The 15,558-nt window shown below is 46.1% G+C and overlaps 1 protein-coding gene across 2 annotated transcripts in view; it reads left to right on the forward strand.

Annotated features, from left to right (window-relative positions):
* LOC8025400 (neuropeptide Y receptor type 2) overlaps positions 1-15,558 on the forward strand; it is a 1,264,215-nt gene that overhangs the window by 427,539 nt on the left and 821,118 nt on the right. The window contains exon 1 of one of the 2 annotated variants that reach the window (XM_042287345.1): positions 3,409-3,451. The exons of the other annotated variant lie outside the window; for it this stretch is intronic. The gene's annotated coding sequence lies outside the window, so the exon portion shown is untranslated. Of the gene's footprint in view, positions 1-3,408; positions 3,452-15,558 lie in introns of those variants that run through there. 2 annotated transcript variants of the gene reach the window in all.

A 15,558-nucleotide genomic window follows, 5' to 3' on the forward strand; every position in this document is an offset into this window, starting at 1 on the left:
GCACAAGTTTGTTGGTGATATCGTCTACAATAAAAAATTGAATCGCACGGCAATGTGCTGTCGTTAGTTGTTAAAAGAAAAAAAAAACAGAAAGCGTGTGCGGCAACGGTGTGTTCACCCCATGCTGAAGTGTAAGGCCACAGCATTGAGGCTGCGGTATGTTATTGCTTCACCGGTTTCCAATCGATCAAGGCCCCCCCCCCCCCCCCCCCCCCCCGCTCGTCAGCAATAATCTGTGAATTTAACTGAAAACGTACAACTTCTCGCCTGCAAGCTCCAGCCGCGTGTTTCTAGGAGATTTTATTCACTGCGAAGAAACTACGCAGAATCGGTGCCCATGATACACCTTGAATACGCTCCACATTAAAGTCACCTTATCTTACCGGTTCTATTAATGCATCATTATTCGGCGCATCTCCCGCTTTTTTTTTTGGGGGGGGGGGGGGGGGGACGTTCTACGCTTAGGTGGTAAGTACAAAGCGGCGAGTACTACGGAACCTCACCGGACCGCCACAAACCAGGCAGTTCATAACTTGAACTTATGGATATTTTTTCCCAATAACTTTTCCTCTTTCCCTGATACTTCAAAAAACACCAGAAAACGCAACCAAGATCGACGCGAAAATATCCCCTCCAACTACCCAATCTCTTCAGCGATTAGCGTAGTTAAGTACTAGTAACTACTGCTAACTTTATTTGTTTTTAGCAATCGCACAGCAGCAGCACTCGGAACACTGACTTGAGTGCGATCCCGTCGCCGCCAGCGTACATTTTTTTTATTGCTTCTCCACTAGCTGTTAAACAATGCCATGCAATGTCCAACCCTTTTTCTTTACGTTCTGTTTTGTTTTCATAAAACGCTACCTATTACAGCCTTTTTATACGCGTGCTGTTTTGTTCATGTGCTGTTTTATCCTTGTGCTGTTTTGGCACGTGCTCTTCTGTCGCTCCGCCGTTTTGACGCCGTGCTGTTTTGTCGCGTGCTATTTTTACGCGTGCTGTTTTGTCGCCGTGCTCTTTTGACGCTGTGCTCTTTTGACGCGTGCTGTTTTGACCGTGCTGTTTTCTCGCGTGCTGTTTTGTCGTGTGCTGTTCTGTCGCGTTCCCCCTTTTTTCCTTTCATACGAAGTTTGTGTTGAACACGATGTCGATCTTTCCGTGTTTTTCTTTTTTTTCGGTTTCGAAGAAGCATTTGCCCTTGTAGAAGCTAAGGGTCACCAATGACGAAGAAGTGCGTTTTATCTTTTGCGATTTGTATATTTGAGCAATTCGCTGGCGACATATTTATATATATGCCCTAGGCCGGCGAAAGACCAGGTTGACGACAAAAAACCCTGGAGAAGGGGAACAAGGGGGACAAAGGACAAAAACAAAATTTCAAACATAACTGGGTGACTGGTGCGCGGCCGAAAAAAATCCGCCTGGTTTTGGTATCGACCCAGAGAGCTCTCCATTTCCAGTGGAGCGCTCTAACAACTGAGTTAACCAGGAGTTAGACGTCAGTTGAGCAAACGGGTTTCATTTAGATGCCAGCAGTCTAAACCTAACAAGGGTAAACGGCGTGCATTTTTAAAGGGGGGGGGGGGGTGGAACGATTTTAAAGGGGCACTCAAGTGCTTTCTAGAGAAGTTTGTTTTTGAAAGCATATTGTTCGTTGGGCTCCAGTCAATGAAAATGACCAGTTCTAGACGGCAAGACGACGAAGTAAACTCGCAGCATTAAAAATACGCAGGCACTATTTTCTCTTGGGGAGTCTATCCTGTGTCCCCACCACCGCCATAAAATTCAACCAATAAAAATTGTGAATTTCGTGGAGATTCCGAAAGTTACTAATAATGCTCTTTTTAGACACATGCACATTACATTTTAACAACCACGTAAAATCTTAGGATGTAAGTGACGTAATACAGCTATTATGGTTTGAAAACGAGCGGGCTATGTTTTCTCCTTGCCTTGTCACGCGGGAGTGACGTGCTCGCGCGGCGACGCGGCTGCGTCGCTGTCGTCGGTGGCGTTGGTCCGTCGAGTTGAACTTCGTCTTCTACCGGTTGTCTTCCCGAGGCTCCCACTTCATCCCGTTCTCGAAGCAAGGTTTGCGAAGACGCGAATGTTTACGTTGCACCGGGCAAGAAAACGACCACCGAGGACCTGCACCACATTCCTCGTTTCTGTGCGGACAACTTCGAGGCATTTGTGCACGCCATCAGTCTGCTGTACAGACGCTTCTGCTTCCCGTCGCCGACGGGACCGAGCGAGGAACCCGCGAAAAAGTCCTGGTTAGTGTTTTGGTGATTTTTGTGAGTTTCATGAACGTCGCATTTGGCAACACTCTGCGTGATACACGTGTTCGAAACTGAGAATGTTTTGCAGAAGAGAGAACCCTGTTTTTTCGATCCGCGTAAAATTATGCATCGTAGAAGCCTGAATATCGCTGAGACGCTAGTCATGGCGACAGAATGCGAAAGTTTGCGAGCATGACCTTACGTGAATCAAAAGGATGCTAATATTTTATTTGTATTGAGTGGGGGAGGATTACCCACGCGTACAGAGTCACAAAAGGCAATGCTGCCCATACCGGAATGGAGCCGATGTCCACCTAAGCCTAATAAGGTCACGATCTTTTTTTCTTTTTTTTTTCTAGGACCTAGGTTTTTTGTTTTTTTTTACCACAGACTCGGGTAATTTTGAACATGATCAGCATCCACCAGCTCGCCTGCACACTCATTCTCGTCGTGTTCTGCGGTGCACTTTATTTACTTGGACCAGAATGCACGGCTCTGTTTTCACAAACAGCTGCCACATCTCGCAAGCCACCGGCAGGAATTCTTTTTCTCCCGGCCTGCCGGTTCGAGCTTTATAACTGAGAACACGCTTCGTTCGCGAGCTTGGAGCGTGTCTGCGCAGCCAAAGCACGGCGGAAGGAGCGAATATGGAAACCGGTCATCCAAATGAGACGCCCTGTGATGTGCCTGTGCTTGTTGTTCCGGTTCCCACGAGTGGCTCGCCGCCAATGCGCGAGCCACACTGGACGAGCGCAGCGCTCGTCCCGTGTGATTCTTCTACGTCCTTGACTGTTTTTGCTGTTTCCTACGATTAATTCCCACCAACTCGCCCAACTATCCATTCTTCTAAGTGTTAGAAACTCTCGATCGCCCAAATTGCATCATTCAGGCATTGTAAAAAACATTGTAGTATAAAATTGCTATTTGCAGCCCCTAGTCTCAGCAGCTGGACTGCTGCTTTCTGCAAGACAGAAAGGATCCTGAGAGACTGCACTGTCGAGATGAATCTTCCATGTCGTGGAAGAGCCAGTACCGTTGGATACTTTCGACTTTGCCGTCCCCTACTGCAGCAGCGAGGTGCCATACAACTTCATATTTCCTGCTCCCAGCAGCATGCCAGACTCTGATGCGACATACGCTTCATCCCACACTGCCAAAGGTTTCGAGAGGTAAGCTATGCGCATGTGCACCTAGAACTTACAAGTTTGTGTGATCTTTGCACGCCTTGTGCATTTGTTTACCCTCCCTCCGCATGCGTCAACATGCTTGTGCCCTCTTTAATTTTGCCCAGTGACAGTGCTTGCTTGCTTCGTCATCGTGCGTTCCTCGAGCTTTTTATGCTATCCATTGCTTGTGTGCCCCTCCTAGTGTTCCGATGCGCCACAGCCGAATACAGAAATACATGCTCTCCGCATATTTTTTATGTCCCTCACACGTAATACGGCATTTATTTTTTATTTTCATGTGCTGCCACAGACATTCTGAAGAGGCTACACCTTGGCAAAGCAGCTCCCCTGTTGGGGCTTTCATCGAGGAGGTAGACTGGAACTGTATAAACCAAACCTGGGCAACTGTGCATGACAGCACAAACATTTACCACAAGTTGAATACCATTCAGACTTACAAAGCTAAACATATTTTCCACTTTACACTACGGTTTCCCCTCCCATCTGCAACATTGTCTCTTCTCGATTATTCACTGGTTCACAAAGATACAACCTATAATAATAACATATCTATTATGCCTTGCTAACCTTTGACGAAAGAAATGAAAATAGTTTTAGCCAAAGCCAAATGATTATGCACAGGTTTCTTCGGACAGTAAAACTTTTGCCAAGCACCAAGGAGCATGCTGGAAGTGCATTTACACACGGCATCTGCAAGAGTAACTGTTGCAGATGCCAAGGCATACACACTCAGTATTAGCCTATGCCCCCACCAATCTCCTTTGTGCCTTGGCAAAAAGGTTTGATTTTAACCACTGAAAGGAATGTCAGTTATTCATTTACTGGGCAACTCGTGTATGTGCATTGAACGAGCAAAAGCAAGCCTTGTTCCTAAACAGTGCACAGTACGAACCTCCCAGCCAATGTGGCTCTGCGAACAAAGCCTTGACTATGATTTACATGCAACATAATCTGCCGGCACTCGTGTTTTCACCAGTCTTTCTGTCTGTCTGTATCTAGTAGTGATGCACCGAATCTGCCGAACTTCAGATTCAGATATGCCAAAATTTTAAAAAAAGATTTGGCGAAAATTCGTTAAAATGTGGCAAATGTCTGCGCACGCGCGAGATGCGACGGAGCCATGGATTGCAAATGGACGCCGTGCGGGTACCGTCGGGCAGTGTAGTACTACCAGCGGTTACAGCAAAGTGTGGAGTAGACGACATGGTAACTGTGTGTTTGTCAGCATTCGTGAGGGGAGTTCTCTTCAATATTTTTTTTTTGCCTCAAGAACAATAACAACAATACTTTGCGATAAGTTGCAAGCCACTTAAGAACGTAATTAAAAAAAAAATTGCCAGAGTAGCATTATGCAGAAGACAACGTGGCGCAGTTGAGGTCTCACGCTGTTCAGAAAACGCGCACAAAAATGGTTGCACCGTTCACGTGACCCGCTCCGGCCAACCCACAAAGTTTACCTCCGCTGCGTAACAAAATTGTCTGCTTCAAACGTCATTGCCTTGGAAATTGCCTTCTCAAATTTTTTACACGCATCCATAATTATGAAAACTTTGATAAAATGTTTAGTGCTTTACGAACCTGACGACAGTCTAGTTTTGAAAAGTGTGAACTCGGTGTTTATTTTTTAATCAACTGTGCTGCGTCTATCTTCATGTGTTCTCCCTTAGGGCGGGTGCCTCCTGGAACCGCGAGTACCGCTTGACTCGCGCCGAGCTGCTCTGTCCGCCATGTTGTCGGTAAAACACGCGGAATCAAAGGATTGCGTTGTTCTGCTCATAGGCTCGCTACTACCAAACCTCGGTGTCACACCACTTCTGCAAAAAGTCAGTGTGAAATTGCCAGTAAACTTGCGAAAATAACACGTATACAATTATTTTGCAGAATATTACCTTATTTAGTAATAACTGTGTCAATATGGATTTTAAAAAAAAGAAACCTAAGCCTTTTTTCGTGAAATACCAAATATCAACTTTTAGGTTTGGCAACAAAATATTGCTACCGAATGTTTAAAAAAGATCGACGAAATTTCGGCTTTGTTAAATCCCAAGATTCGGCACCGAATTTTCGATTCGGCAAAAGTTTTTAGCATCTCACTAGTATATAGTCTCGCTGTTTCACGATGACCTGCGATTCACAAAATTCATCGAGTCACCCAAAAGAAACCATCTTTAAAAAATGTGCTTCCTCTTGGAGGTCATGGGGAACTCGAACAGCTATGAATGGGCAATTTGTGAAATAGCAGTGTCCCTAGCGGTTCAGGTGCACTCTGGAAGCAGAAGACTGTCAACGGGTAGTTTCGGTTTCACTGGGTTGTGCATCTGTTGTGCTATTGTTTTCGCACCACCATTGCTCATGTTGTCGTGGATGCAAGACAGATGGGATGGCAATCGATGTGAGCACGGACGCCGGACGCACAAGGCTAGACCCTAAGGAGCTTCGCCACTAAAATATCAGTCTGTGTTGCGGAGCCGCTGGGTTCCGTCGCCGGGTGCGTCTTCTCTTTTGTACCTGGAGTCCGGTGTCGATGACGAAGACGCTCCACTGGCTTCGCGGCGCCGTGGAATCCCGTCGTCTACTTTTGCGGCATGTTCGAGGCGTCGGCGTCGCGCGTAGAAGCAACGTCGTGTGGGATGGACCTGATATCTGCCGTCCGCCGAAGAATTTCCATACGACGATTCCACATTCGATGAACGTTTTAAAATGAGTCTGTCGAATACGCGCACGTCCGAAAAAATCTGTCCGCCGATTACGCGCACATTTCAAAATCAGTCCGCCGGGACTCGTGATTGGCTGGCGCATGCCCTTCCCTGCTGCCTTCCCGTCCTACAGCGCCCCTGACGCGCTGCGCCTAGGCGCAAAACACCGATCTTTGATTGGATTTTTAATAGAGAAATCGGCCGCCCTTGAATGTAATTTAAGGACTTTTAGGATGCTTAGAGCCCATGGATTGCGTTACGGCAATAAATAGACGATCTCAGAATCCAATTGAGCGCCACTTTAAGATTAAAAGAATTTGCATCTCGTCATTTTTACGTTTGTTTATCGTGTCCTGAAGCATACAGAAAACATCTCCTTGATTAAAAATGTCGCGATTCCAGTGCATAATTGCAAAGCAAAAGTCGAGCTTTTCCCCCCACCTAAGCCGCGAGTGGCAACCGAAGGAACCACAGCAAAAATCTTACGTGACCTCGCTCGGCTCTAAGCTGCAGCATAACGCCCGCTAATGTCAACAGAGAGAGGGAGAGTAAGCGGCTTCCGAGAAAGCACACGGGAAGCAACACGGCACCCCGAATTACGTCACTAGGAGGGGGACCAGGTGTGACCCTTAAGACTGGGTGTGAGATTAGGGGTACCAGAAATGCCAATATTTATCTTTCTTTTTTATACAACTAGGACACGCAGGCGAAATCGGTATCTGTTCTTTACTTTACAAGTGTCAGAGGGCAACTTCCACTCATCTTTGACGAAATTCCGGAAATTGTCTATCGGTGGCAAGGCGACACCGAAGTCGTTTAAGTGGACGCTTTGGAAACTCAAAGCAAAACTGCTAATTGATAAGGCAGTTTTAGAAGCACTAGAAGGCAGTTTCCAAAGTTCGTGTGAAAGTGAGGGGTGACATTTTTTAGACGTGGGGAATCGTCAAGCAAAGGGTTAAAATGATTGCCGTGGAAATGTCGTTGTTTTTTTTGCGTTGGAGGCTCGTCGCGCCGAAAGTAGCTTAATCGCCGACCTGGCAGCCCTGTCACTAGCCGAGTGCGAGAATCCTGGCGCAGGCATTGCATATTTAGAAGTGCTTAAAGAGCGCTTAGACGAGCTGCAACACGAGCAGTAGCTGGGAGCCGTAGTGCGAGCTATCACGGAAAATTATTTATTAAGAGAGCAACCCACGAGAAAGAGAGAGGAGAGAGAGATAAACTTTATTAAAGCCGGTCATATACGGGCAGTGGTTACTAGCCGTGCCTTGGCTGATAAAAAAGGTACGCGCTCCTCAACGAGATTGCGGAGATCGAGTACACCCGTAGGCGATATGAACTTGAACGCCGGACCGTCGACCGGTCCGTGCTATCAGCGCCATGACGCGGCCGCCGTGGCGGCTCGCTTTCTTATCGCGCGCTTCACCGAGAGTAAGTGCCTGGATGGAGCGCTGTTCTCAGCTCTGCTGCTACTCCCCGCAGAAAGCGCGAGGATTGGGGAAGGAGCCTTTCAGACGCTATCGGTAGACAAAGTAATTTGGCAGTTTTTTTGCTGTGATATGTGCTAAACCTGAAGGCTGCTGAACAAATCCGAAAGTAACTTATACTTTCCGCTTTTTGAAAAGAAGAACGCGATTTTGATTCATTTGTGTGATATGTCAGTAACCGCGTCGCACTTGCGACGATGCTATACTAGCCACATTAGAAAGAGGGCATCATTATTAATCGTTTCTCTGATGCTTAACACTTTTCAGTGCACGCCAAAATAATTTGTTAGAAGTTAGGACTCTGCTGGAACGTGCAAGCAAGCCCCCCCCTCCCAATTAATTATTAATGATTTGCGATATATGATTCACGTTACTGCATACTGAGGGTATCATGGCGCGATAATTGTTTTATTCATTTTAAAGCACGTGTGCTTATGTCACACGAGCACACGTCGATCGCGAACGCCAATAAACATAGGGCAGTTTGGAATTTTCAACCATTCCTTTAATGGAATTCGGACTTTCGGTTAGGCAAAACATAAGGCAGGAACCTCGTCCCCTTTTTTCTTCATTCTTGAAAGTTCTGGTTTGATGTCCGACACTCTTTGTCGGATTTGAGCGGGGCCTTAGTATCTTAGATAGTTTCCCTCTCCGTGAATTAAAGATTGAATCCTGTGCCGCAGACTTCCGTAGAGGTGTAGCACCAGGTCGTCGTCGTTGCGCAGGTCGTTCCACTCTCGTTGGACGGCTTCCCAGAGTTTGTTTGGAGATGCTCTGTGAAGCTCCTGAGTGGCCAGTTTCGACTTTATGCTTCCCCAGACGTTTTCTACGATATTGACCTCAGCGCCTTTGGGAGGCCATGGCAGCTCCCGTATGCCCCGTTCAGCAACAGGCGTCTTGGTGGAACGGGAGGTGTGGATGGGACTCAGGTCGTGTTGAAACCCCAAGTCCCCATCCGGAAAGGGCCCATCTAGGACGTAGGGGATCAAGACGTGGTCAATTATGTCCGAGTAAACTTCCGACGTCAGGCGCCTGTCGATCCTGAAGATGGGGCCAAGTCCTTGGCGGCATATGGCACCCCAGACATTCACACACCTACGACCAATGGCGGCCACTTCCTGGATGAAGTGAGGGTCGTATCTGAAAGGCAATAAAGGCGTTGTAGTCTAGTTTAGTCACCGCTGAACTTGGCTATCATTACGTCAGGTAAAGCTAATATTTGTTTGTAGTTTTCAGGCTTTAGCGGTGGGCGGCAAGCTTATAGCTGACCACTGATGATTTCTCAGAAAGTCTTGGTCACTAATGGCTTTGGACGTTGGAGGGGAAAAGATAAATCTATGCAGTCTATTAGCTCAAAGGTCTGATAAAGCTTACCGGAAGCTGTCAGGCCTCCAAACTCGCATCTGCTGGTCTAACTGGGTGCAGAACGTAGACTCGTCGCTGAAGATGACGTAAGTCCAGTCCTCCACAGTCCAATTCTGAAGAGAATGGGCGGAGTCAAGCCGTAGCTCCTTGTGTCTTTCCGTCAGCAGCGGCGACTGGCAAGCTACACGGCTGTGTAGGCCAGCATCGTAGAGGCGTCTCCGAACAGTAGTTTCGCTGATCTCGAATCTAGTGCGCCGCTGATATCCCTGGCAGCGCGGAAAGGGTCGCCCAAGGCTGCCTCGAGGATGTGACGGTCCTCTGTTGCTGTAGTTGCGCGGGACACCGACGGTGTGGGCCATCTTCCAAGAGTCCATGGTCATCCTGAAATGCTGTAATAATCTTTTGGACGGTTTTGACGGGCCTTCCACTTTTGCGCGATATTCACCGCCAGATCGTTGTCCTTGCTCAGGAAGGACTCCTGAGCAAGGACAGCGATCTGGACGCGTTCATCCCTTAGAACTCGACGCGGCATTTCTGCTAAAGCGCTCGAAGACGAACAGTGATCTGAAAAATAAAGGTTTATTAGGCGAACTTGCACCACACAAAATAAGTAAAAAAGAGCGTCGAGGCAGCAGAAACACTGGCGGCTATTCGGCGGCGTAATATTCGGTGGCGTAACAGAGAGCGAGAGCGAGACTGACTTGAAAAGGTCGCAGGCAGCTGTTTATCTACAGTGCGTCACTATCTCGAAAGTTCGGCAAAGAAAGTTCGAGCGTCGCGCGCTCGGGGCGAGGATGACCTGGCAGTTTCGAGAACAAGAAAGCAGGGGGAAAGTTGCGTCTGGTGCGAGAATGAACGCGAATCGTCTAGAAGCCCGTGACTGAGCGTTACTTGCTCGGCCCAGCGGGTGGCAATATTCATTGCTGAATCACAGCCCATTTTACATTTGTTGCAGTTATTAGCGGTCGGTCATGAATGAAGAAAGCGGTTGAGTCACGTATAAACCATGCCAAACAACGTACGCTCTAGTTCACGTGCAATGTGCAAATCATTTGCCGGCAATGATGTGGGCACGGCTACCACAAAAAGCAATGCCGAAATCGAAACCCAATTCAGCGCTCTCAGCAGGGAGTAGCAGCAGAGCTGAAAACAGCGCTCGATCCAGGCACTTACTCTCGGTGAAGCGCGAGATAAGAAAGCGAGCCGCCACGGCAGCCGCGTCATGGCGCTTATAGCACGGACCGGTCGACCGTCCGGCGTTCACCTTCATATCGCCTGCGGGTGTACGCGGGAGTCGGTAGCACGAGGCCAAGTGTGTCGAAAAAAGCATTTGTCTAGCACCATCGGCAGCTCTTCGATAGCGAAGTTAAAGGAAGAACCCCACGTACGAGAGACTGCTGGAGTTTAATCCTTTGCTTGAAAAAGAGGAGCAGGAAAGGCTTGGGGGAGGAGCCCATCTCCATACAGGAGGTAGAGAAGGCCATTGACAATTTGCCCTACGCAAAAACGCCGTGCCCCAGAAGTGTAAAGGCCGATTTAAAAAAAAAAAAAAAAAAAATTACACCATCTCTCCGAGGGGAACCATGGGGTGATGCGGAGCATCGCGGATCGTTATTAACGGTGTTAGTAACGTTGTTAGTAACGTTGTTAACTTGCGTGTTATTACGTTGTTAACTTGCGTTGGTTACCACACATCGCGTGAACGTTGTTGGAAACTCCGCGATGCTCCGCATTACCCCATGGTTCCCCTCGGGAAGATGGTGTAATATTTTTTTGCTTCCATCACACTTTATCGGAAGAACGGAGTGAAGTGGAGTCAACAGCGGGTGAACTGAACGCGCGCAGCACGCTACCGCTGCTTATATTCACACTTGAAGGAGAAGAGACTAGAGGAGGAGAGTTGCGCATGCGCGCGCGGTGTGAGTAGAAGCGAACGCACGCGAAGTGCATGCAGCTGGTAGAGAGAGAGAGCGGAGAGAGTAACGCGCAGCTGTTGGAGAGAGGGAAGGAGGAGAGTTGCGCATGCGTAGTGTGAGTGCGGACTACGACGCCGACGCCGCGGGACATAGACCCGAGCAAGAGATGCTCCGCATCTAAAAACAAAAAACTTTAAAGCCGAGTAGTCATCCTTTGCATCCGCGTTTTTTCTTAGGCGTATGAAGGTAAAAAGCTACCGATTTCGTTTGCACGGGCTTGCAGTTTTAATCTCTAAGAAAGAGTACATTGATAAGCTACTCGAAATCGCAGGTTATTGGCCGATAACGTTGAGTAACGTAGACTATCATATTCTTGCGAAAATCTTTGCGCGCCGTGTTTAGGGTCTTGGACGTCAACTTATAGGGGAACACCAGACGTGCGGCATTCAGGACCGCATGAGAGTGACAAAAACTCACGTGGCGCGTAGTTATTTTTTAAGGCGTGCGATGACGGCGTGAGCATAGTCGCCATGCTTTAGAATGATTTTGCAAAGCTTTTGATTGTGTTAAACACCATGTTCTTTTTGATGTTCTAGAGCAAGTCAATACTGGTTCAGTTATTTTTGATTGTGCAAAAATGGCAATGGCTTACAAGTACTATACGACGACACTTATTGTTAACAAGGAGTTAACTGAAGCAATACGGGTTCGTTCTTCCGTCAGGCAGGGATGCCCTTTGTCACCTTTCTTGTTGAATGTGTAGTGGGAGCTTTAATGTTCGAGCGTGCTGCACAGCGAACAGTGTCGGGGTTTTATTTTGGGTGATGCACACATGAAGGGTATCAGTTGCGCAGACGACATTGCAGTTTTTGTAGGGATAAGCAGAGCGTCAGCGCCGCAGAGGTTAGGTTAATTATTTTAGTGAAGCCAAAGGTGTGGTCGTCACCTTGTCCAAGCGCCGTGGTTTCTGGTATGGAGCGTGGGCCACAACGCCTTCAGAGTTTGAATGCATTAGCTGAGATTGCCTACTGTGCGAATACCTCCGCGTGCCACTCAATTGTAATTGCGAAAACAAAACCTACTCGTCGAGGGCCGCCGCCGACCTCGACAGGCGTGCTTCTCGCTGGAAGAATACTGACTTTTCCATTTTCACTCGGGGCGGCAGTCTGTAATGCTCTTCTTATTCCTAAATCATGGTCGCTGTCGCAAGTCATTTATTTTGCTCGAATGAACGTGTAAACGTTTTCTAGAGTTTTCGCGACTTTTGTCTGGAAATCTTATGGCCCATTTAATTGAAAGCACTTACATCCAATAAAACACCCGTTCCCTGAAACCTCAGTACATATTAACCTAAACCGAAAAAGATACACACTCACACCAAACAAACGCCTTAGACACAATGCAGCCTCAATGTTAAAAAAAGAATTAAATAAAAGCAGTGAACTTTAAAATTGAATTTCATTCCTCTAAGATCCATAACGCATTCCTAAGCTTTTTTCTTCATGTTAAAAGGAAGCATTGATTCTGGTAGGTGGTTAAATACATGCGGCACATAATACACTCTCGTGTGCTCACCATACCGAGTTCGAATACGCGGTACCTCAAAACGAAGATATTGCCTCATTGGCAGCTGTTGAATATAAGCGGCTTTGAAATCGGAGCTCCAGAAATACGCAGCACAACGGTTTCTCTAAAACGCCCATAAAAAGACGGCCCTGTGAAGTTCCTAAAATATCTCTGCACTCGAGACGTCTGACAGGGTAAATGTGACACTTTTCAAAATACTTTTGAATAACAAATGAACTCTTGCGCGCCAGAACAGCGAACATAACATAAAAAGTGTTCCGCGGTACCGTAAATAACTACATGCCAAAGCCTGTGCTATCATATTTCTAAGAGAGAAAGACAGAAACATTTTAATACTGTATATCAAGCACGAAACGCTTTTTAACATTTTGCACAAATAGGTCAACTGCGCACAGCAGGATAAATCACTATCGAAGTATATGCCGATGTATTTTACAGATTTGGCGCATTCAGTATATTTGCAATTACAAGGTCTGCTGCTGGACGTATGCAGCGCTACAGGAATTGGGAGTTCAACCCGTTTAAGTGGAGTTTTAAAGAAAACCGGTTTTGTATTTGACGCATTCAACTTAATCAGGCTCGAAGTAAACCAGTCCATTGTACAAATAATATCCCTTTGAAGATTTTGATTGGTAACAAGGTAATCCGCATTAAATGACACCAACACCGCCGTACTCCAGCCATCAAAAAAGATTACTACTGTTTCAATTTTTCAAAACCATAACCTGGGAAGTCCTGAAAGGTACCCTTTTAGGAGTGAAAAAAAGGGCTTCAAAAGCCCAGCTTGTATGGTTTGGAACAAGGAATTTCATGATCTATGCTGTCGAAAGTTTTCGACACATTCAAGAACACTGCACAAGAAAGCATATTATTATCGAAACTTGTATGTAAGCAGTCTCCAAAACTTTCTAACGGCGCTTGGGTTCTTCGTTTCGCAACAAAACCATACTGATGATAGGACAAGAAGCCAAACCTTTCTACGAAACCTATCATTGACCTCAAAAGGCGTCCTTCTAGTAAATTTGCCAGGCAGGACAAAACTGAAATAGGACGATAGTTGGTCAAATCATCCACTGCCCCTCCCTTCTAAAGTGGCTCACCAATAGCCGCTTTCATATCCGTCGGCCGAATTTGGGTCTCGATGACATCATTCAATATTCATAAGAGTACATGTTTAATTTTTTTTTATTATTTCTACGCAGATCCCGTATATGAACTTTATCGTAGCCTCGATTTATTTTGTTTTAAAAAAATAAATAATCTCTCAGCTCACTTTCAGTGAAGAACGGCAAACAAGCTGAAGTTAGATAGTAATTGTACAAAGTATCCGTTCTGATGTTATTTCTATTTTGAGCTGCAACGGAACTAGGAGCAAACAAATCGCTGAAGTTCTCAATCGTTTTTTGCGCTACAGGCGCGAAAGATTTATCTATCATCTCATTGATTGAATGTCTTTTTTTTTTTTTGGCGCCACGAATTTGATTGGCTATCTCCCAGGTTTTTGCTGTGTCAAATCGATTATTTTCTAACTCTCCTTTAAAGTATCTGCGCTTCGAAGAACGAACTAATGCGGACGCTTTGTTCCTTCCTATTTCAAACTCTTCCTTCAGGGGAGAATTGCTTGGTAACCGTTTGAAGCGTCTCAAAAGAAAATCTCCATGACCTCTAGACACCAAAATGTGTGACGCAATTCATTCATGATCCGGCTTACCTCTTTTAGTCATTACTTTCTTTTTGCACGTAGATGTAAAATTAGAAAGCAGATCGACAACCGTATTGTACAATATTGATGGCTCAACCGAAGTTAAAAGGCAATTCCAGTCGTGGTTGCTAATTTTGGTATCTAACTACGCTTGACCATGCAGTTATTGATTTATGTATTCTGGTTGTGGGACTCCTTCTTTTTTTTTTTTAGATTATCTGGCACGCTAAAAATAATGGTACGCCAACTTTTCTGTTATCGCTGCAGCATTTACGGTACCCTCGAAAATACGGATATTTATGTGATCAATACACGACGATACTAATTTGTCACCTTAGATTTCTTGCCGAGTGAGTGCCTGTATCACACTTCCGATGCCGTAAGTTGCCATTAAGTTAAGGTAATCGCAGACCACATGGGACGAGGAATTCATTGTATTTAAATTGTAGTGTCCCACTAAGTACAGCTGACTTTTCGGGGTAATCACGAATGGCATTTCATCTAGTTCTTCGAGAAATAAGTTCGCGTTGCTTGAACGGGGGCGAGATATTGCCATCAAGTGAACCGAACAATCCTGGCATCTAATCTGTAGGCTTAAGCACGCGGAGTGCAATACGGTTGTTGTAGACTGGACGGCATTCCAGATATTTTTGTGAAAGGCACAAATTCCTCCCTCTCTGCCCAACACGCTTGTAAATGTAAACCGGGAGTATAAAAGAGAGGAATTACATACCCTTTAACATTAACGTCAGTTAAAACGAATGCATCTATGACAGTCTTCAAGTCTCGGATTATAAGCATAAACTTGTCGCAGTACTTTCTGATGATTCTTATGTTAACGTGAAGCAGGCTAAACGAAATCTCGGATTGCGCTTTAAATTTCTTTTTCAGTAACGGACTGTTTGAAACCTAAAAAAAAACCCTCTAATCAACTACAGTATTTTGTCTAAATCCGCGACGCGGTCAACACGCAAAAGTGGCAACGCCTCTTTCTTCACAAAAATCTTCGCGTTCTTCATCCACGTGAATTTATAATGCTTTTCTCTTGTTCTTTCTCTGACTACCCAAAACAGTTGCCTGTTTTGCTTCGTAAGGCTCTCGTTGAAGAAGTGGGTTTGGGACCAGCAGCCTCTAGGGCAAGACCCCCCAGCTTTCCAAGCGCGCCGAGCCAGCGATCTCTTGTGTCCGCCGGGGTCAATCCCGGTTTGACAGGAAGGCGATGTACAGCAAGAATATCGGTAGTTTTAAAGTTAAATATTGCAAGATTAGCTGCCAAGTGGCTGATGGACCGTTTGAGATTTTTACCTGCTAAAAAAGGCATCCCGAGAATCTCCTACTT

The sequence above is a fragment of the Ixodes scapularis genome, unplaced genomic scaffold (genome assembly GCF_016920785.2).
Source record: "Ixodes scapularis isolate PalLabHiFi unplaced genomic scaffold, ASM1692078v2 PGA_scaffold9__187_contigs__length_104089568, whole genome shotgun sequence".
NCBI classification, from domain to species: Eukaryota; Metazoa; Arthropoda; class Arachnida; order Ixodida; family Ixodidae; genus Ixodes; species Ixodes scapularis.